The sequence below is a fragment of the Muntiacus reevesi genome, chromosome 6 (genome assembly GCF_963930625.1).
Source record: "Muntiacus reevesi chromosome 6, mMunRee1.1, whole genome shotgun sequence".
Lineage (NCBI taxonomy): Eukaryota > Metazoa > Chordata > Mammalia > Artiodactyla > Cervidae > Muntiacus > Muntiacus reevesi.
In genome coordinates, this window is record NC_089254.1 from 45,398,367 (window position 1) to 45,404,366 (window position 6,000).

Here is a 6,000-nt window from a genome sequence, read left to right on the forward strand (position 1 = left end):
TTGGATTAAAATGTTTTTAATTTTTTAAAACATATGTTTACCCACCAGGATGGCTACAATGAAAAAGACTAAAGATACCAAGTGTTGGCAAGGATGTGACGTATCTAGGACACTCACATACCGCTAGGAAAGCTTGTGTAAATTGGTATAACCACTTTAGAATACTTCGGCCACCTGATGTGAAGAGGTGACTCATTGGAAAAGGCCCTGATACCGTGAAAGATCAAAGGTGGGAGGAGAAAGGGACGACAGAGAATGAGATGCTTGGATGGCATCACGGACTCAATGGACATGAGCTTGAGCAAGCTCCAGGAGATGGTGAAGGACGGGGAGGCCTGGCGTGCTGCAGTCCATGGGGTCCCAAAGAGCTGGACACAACTGAGTGATGAACAGCAACTTTAGAAAACTGGCGGCCTCTAGCAAAGCTGATTATTTGCACAGCAAGAGACCCAGCAAATTCACTCCTAGGGCATCCATGTATACTCAGTCGCTAAATTGTATCCAACTCTTTGCAACCCCAAGGACTATAGCCCACCAGGCTCCTCTGTCCATGGGATTTCCCAGGCAAGAATACTGGAGTGGGTTGCTATTTCCTCCTCCAGGGGATCTTACAAACCCAGGGTGCGTCTCCTGCATCTCCTGTGTTGGCAGGCAGATTCTTTTCCACTGAGCCACTTGGGAAGCCTCACTCCAAGACAAATATTGAAAAAAAAAAAAAAAATTTCATCAAAGGACATGTTTTCTTACATGCACTGAAGTTTTATTCATAATTGCCCTAAATTGAAATCCACCTAAATGCCCATCAAGAGTTGTAAAAACTTTGTAGAATATTCACAGTGTAATTCTATACACCAACGAGAATAAATAATTAAGAACTACATGCAATAATATAAAGAAATCTCACAAATAATTTTCAGTGGATGAAGCTAGGCATATGACACATAATTCCATGTATATAAAGTCCAAAAAAAGGTAAAATTATCTATGCTGTAAGAAGTCAAAATAAAGATTCTCTTGGAGGGGAGATGATGAGTGATTAAAAGGGGCATAGGAGAATCCTCTGAGGGTACTGGCTAGATTTTGTTTTTTTAATCTGAGTGCTGGTTCCCCGAGTATACTGAATTTATGAAACTATATCAAGCTGAGCTCATACTTTTCATACATCCACTTTTTAGTATGTGTATTATGCTTCAATAATTTATTTTAATCTGAGAGTTTTGAAATCTAAGCTGCACTTTTTTTCTAAATTCTTGCCACTAAACATTTAAACAAATAATATGTACTTTAAAAATCCTGTCAGATATATATATATATGTTACTTTCTACTTGTAAGAATCTCAGTGTAACATTTCTATGAATACTTTCAGAAGCAGAAGTACACTTTTGGGTCCAACAAAATATTTATTCAAATTTGCTGGGTCAGCCATAGTGTTTGTTGTTGTTATTATCATTACCTTCCAGTTGGTTTCTGGATATGTTTATCATGTTTCAGATCATGGTTTAGCATGACATTTACCAAGACAAGTGAGTATGGACAGTGAGAATTCATTGCTGTTATATCAAATCAGCAATCAGGCTCTGTTTTGAGCTTCTCACTACTAGATAACTTCCATCTAACACAATTCTTTGTGTCAGCTTCAGAGAGCTCAGCTTTCTCACCAAGTTAAAATATGCTCTGTTATTCTTTGTGCTACGAGGAATTATGTCTACCCTTGTGGCTCAGTCAGTAAAGAATCCGCCCACAGTGCAAGAGACCTGGGTTTGATTCCTGGTTGGGACGATTCGTGGGACAAGGAAATGGCAACCCAGTCCAGTATTCTTGCCTGGGAAACCCCTTGAATATAGGAGCCTGGTGGGCTACAGTCCACGGGGTCACAAAAAGGTCAGATTGGACTTAGTGACTAAACAACAACAAGAAAAAGAATTACAACTAAACTACAGGCTGTAGACCCCAAATCTGCAAATGAGTCAGTGTTTCAAACATGAAGATTTTTTTTTTTACTTTCAGTAATAATTTTTTGCTGTTCAAACATATCATACTCATTTGTTTCCTTGAACAACTGAACTATAAACTTCACAAGAGTTTACTCTAATTTAGTTCTGTACATGAAAAGTAACATGGTTCTTAAGCAACCCTTCCTGAACTTATGCCAAGGGAAAACTTAGAGCGGAAATCTGGCAAGTTCTAAGATCAACAACGTTAATCTATTACTTTTATAAATTCTCAGATAGTTTAAAACATTTAACAGTGCATCTGAATTATCTTTCAGAGATACCATGATGATTAAAGAAGACCCCCCAAATTTTAAGAGAGCCTAGGAAAACTCCAACAGTAAAAACTGTTTTGTATTGGGTTGGCCAAAAAGCTCATTCAGGGTTTTCCACATCTTACAGAAAAAATTCTGAACCAATTTTTTGGTCAACCCAGTAAATCAACTTAATCCAAACTCTTGCTTCAGAGTTTGTCAGCAGGCTAAAGATATTTCGAGATTCTTCTGTCTTCAATTTAATTCACCCACAAATTACCATCTCAATCTGTCTTTTAGCTTTCCCAGACCACACTCTACTCTTGGGGTGCTAAATTTCCAGGGGATCAATCACTCTCAGAATTTATATTCTCAGCACATGTATCTCCAATTAATAGCATTTATTAAGAACTGCCTATGTGCCCACCACTAATATCTCCTATCTTTTTTTTAAACTAACCACATATGATACTTAAGGAAGATAAAGCATGGATAGTTTACATAACTTATCTCAAGTTCTAATTATGAGTGGTGAAACCATAATTCCTCTCCAGGCACTGGGATTCACAGTTTACTACACTGTGTTGCTTCTAATTATTGACAGGAGCTTCAGGCCACACTGTAGTACTGTGAATCCTGCCCTTGGTAATACTCTACTCCTACCTTCTAGACTAATGAAAATTCTGGTTTTACTCATTCTATGGAACAGCATTTACTGCTGCTACTCACAAGGAGGCACTTGGACATTCTTTCCTATCATGAAACAATGTGAGCTTTAGACTTTTTATCACCACCACAGAGGATTTGGGGGCAGGGTTCAAAACTAAATTTTGATTAATCTTTAAAGTCTTTTTATTTTTTTTTTTTGCTGGCAAATTTTGGTAATGACGAGATTGGCTATGAAATACTATTCCGGAGATTCACTAGATCATCTAAGATGTCATTTAAAAGAGCCTCAAGACAGCACAAAACACAGATCTCAAGACTGGTAGGAGTCTCAAGTTCATCATAAAAAGTCAAAATTGATCCCAAGATGCTTTCCAACTCACATACACACATAAAATCCCATTTCAAAAACTTTCAACATCATTAGAAAAATCAGTCACTGTGTATTCTCTAAAATTTATTTACAATTAATAAGTTAAAAAGCAGAATACAACCAGATTGCAAATCTTAATCATATGCACATCAAACTGTCCAAGGAAACAATTTAGTTCCATTAACAAACAATTGTCTTCTAAAGTACTTAAGACATAACAGGCTATCAAAAAATGTTTGAAACACACCAATAAAGTAAATATTATGTATATACGTCCACTAAAAACCACCAATTTAAAGAATGCTGTGGCAACCCTTAAAACAACAAAAGGCTTTGAGTTCAGAATTGCTCAGGCTTTTTGTATTCAAATAATTTTAATGTTTCTTTATTGAAGAATTTTATAGTACTATCATTTGCATGGAGCTAATAAATAGGTGTCAGCCTATTGTTTCTTTATTGAAGAATTATATAGTACTATCATTTGCATGGAGCAAATCAATAGGAGTCAGCCACCAGCTTAGTTATACAAGTCCAACAGGGTACTCAAACTTCGACAAAATAAATACACACCACAACAGCGACACTTTGCACTATCAACAACGGAGCTTGCCCTCAACAATCATGACATTACTGGTTTCAGGAAGGAAAATTAAGTTGTTGGTTAACAGGATAAAAATGACATCAGGAAGATTCAAAGGTTAGCTGAGGTGACAGTCACCACATTTAGGCACTCAAGAGTTAAAAAGGAAATAAAAGCATAGTGAGGTGATCAACTTCCTCCTAGCTTCTCCCTCTACTTGTGCCATATGAGATATAAGATAATCTTATAAGAGAAAGAATCAAGTCATGAGATTTCTTTAAAAAACTATATACAAGCTAAACTACAGACTCCGAGGACAGAAAATGGATGCCTCACCATAAAGGCCACCTTGCCAAGTTTCTTTTCACATTCTGCCCAATGTACCCACAAAATACTTTCACTTTCCTATTAATATACTAGCCAACTATATTAGTTGCTTCTTCACATTTTAGGAGTTGTAACGTAAGCTTTGCTAAAGACCACTTGGCAAAAATAAAGACTTTTTTGACCCCTATTTCACAAACTAGAAATGGTATGATTTTTAAACAGACCAGATAAAGAACAGATTGAATCCAAGATGGGCAATCGATCCAAACTGAAATCAGATAGCCCAGGAAATCTGAAGATGCATTTAAGCTAGTTCAAGTGCACTGAAGTAACAAGGCATGAGGGGAAAATGTTAAGAACCTCAGTTAAAATAAAGCGCATGGTGTCAATGGTCGTTTCAGTTTTGTGCTGAGCAGTTATCCTCCCAGCTAAGTTTAATTTCAAAACCCTCTGGGAAACTATCTGGATAAGCTGTATGTTGAAATTACATTCTAATATGGCCATTGAATTTATTTTTTAATTATTATAAAACTATATACAATAGTAAGTGGTACATACCAATACATAGTTTTTTCTTAGGGGCTAGTTAACTAAAAAAAAAAAAAAAAAAAATGAACAATTTGGGAGTGGGAGAAGGGAGAAAAACCTATGTATCTGAAGTACAACTGCCAATGGAAGCTAATAACCAAAAGAATATATATAAGCTTCCTATCAGAGATCAAATGTAACACTCTCCATCATCTAAGTAATGATTCATTTTTATTTACTCATGTGACAGTGTTTGTTACAATGCATTATTGAGTAGTGAATAAAAGAATATGAGGCATACTGGGAAACTGGCATCAAGTCATGTATATATAATATATATATATAATTTTTTTTTTTTTACAAAACAAGAACACTGAAATTAAAGTCACAAAACTCCTACTTATGTACTATTAAACTTGAAAAATTCAATTCAGAAAGCTATGCCATTTGAAATCTAAGAACACAAGAGTCAAAATTGCAACTCTTACTAGTCTCCTAAGAAGCTGCCAAGCAGAGACAAATCTTAATATTGAGGACTTCCTATGTTAAGTTCCAGCCAGTGTAAGTAGTTTCATGGCAGAATACTTAAATTTGAAAAACTGTGGTACAAAAACACCACTTGACCCTTTAGATATTGCAGTAAAATCTGGCTGTGGCACCACTGGCTAAAAACCATTAAGTCTTGCTGCCACCAATGACCAAAGGCACTTGGATAATCAAGAATTCCACTCTGGACCATATGGTATAAACGCTATTACAAAAGTGTATAAGAAGGGTCAGTACTCAGTGTGAATCGCCCGTTGGATTCCTGTGGTCTTCAGCTGTCAACAACGACAGGTAAATGCAAACATAATTATGAATGGAATTAAGATAAAAAAGGATACTCGTGGAGGAAAAAAGACAAATGTCACGATGTCTATAAAGGTGATGGGTATTCGTCGGGGCACTTTCTGCTATTCAACACAAAGTAGAGAAAGATCTATTTTGCCCAGAGTAACTGCAACAAGTTCTTTGACAGCAAGAAATGCCCCCACCCCTCTAAAGAGCTACTAGTTCTGAGAACTCTAATAGGTATTCTGTTTACCATTTTAATCACCAGGTTTACACACATTCATTTCTCCTACGTGGTTCCCAATTTAAAATAGGTTACCTTTGAACTTCTCCTGGATTTGTATGTTAGACCAGTACAAAGAGGCCAAACCATTTCCAATAGGATTCCATCCATCTCTTTAACCAACACCAGTTCTTTGTAACTCATTTTTTCTTTATCACAAGCCATG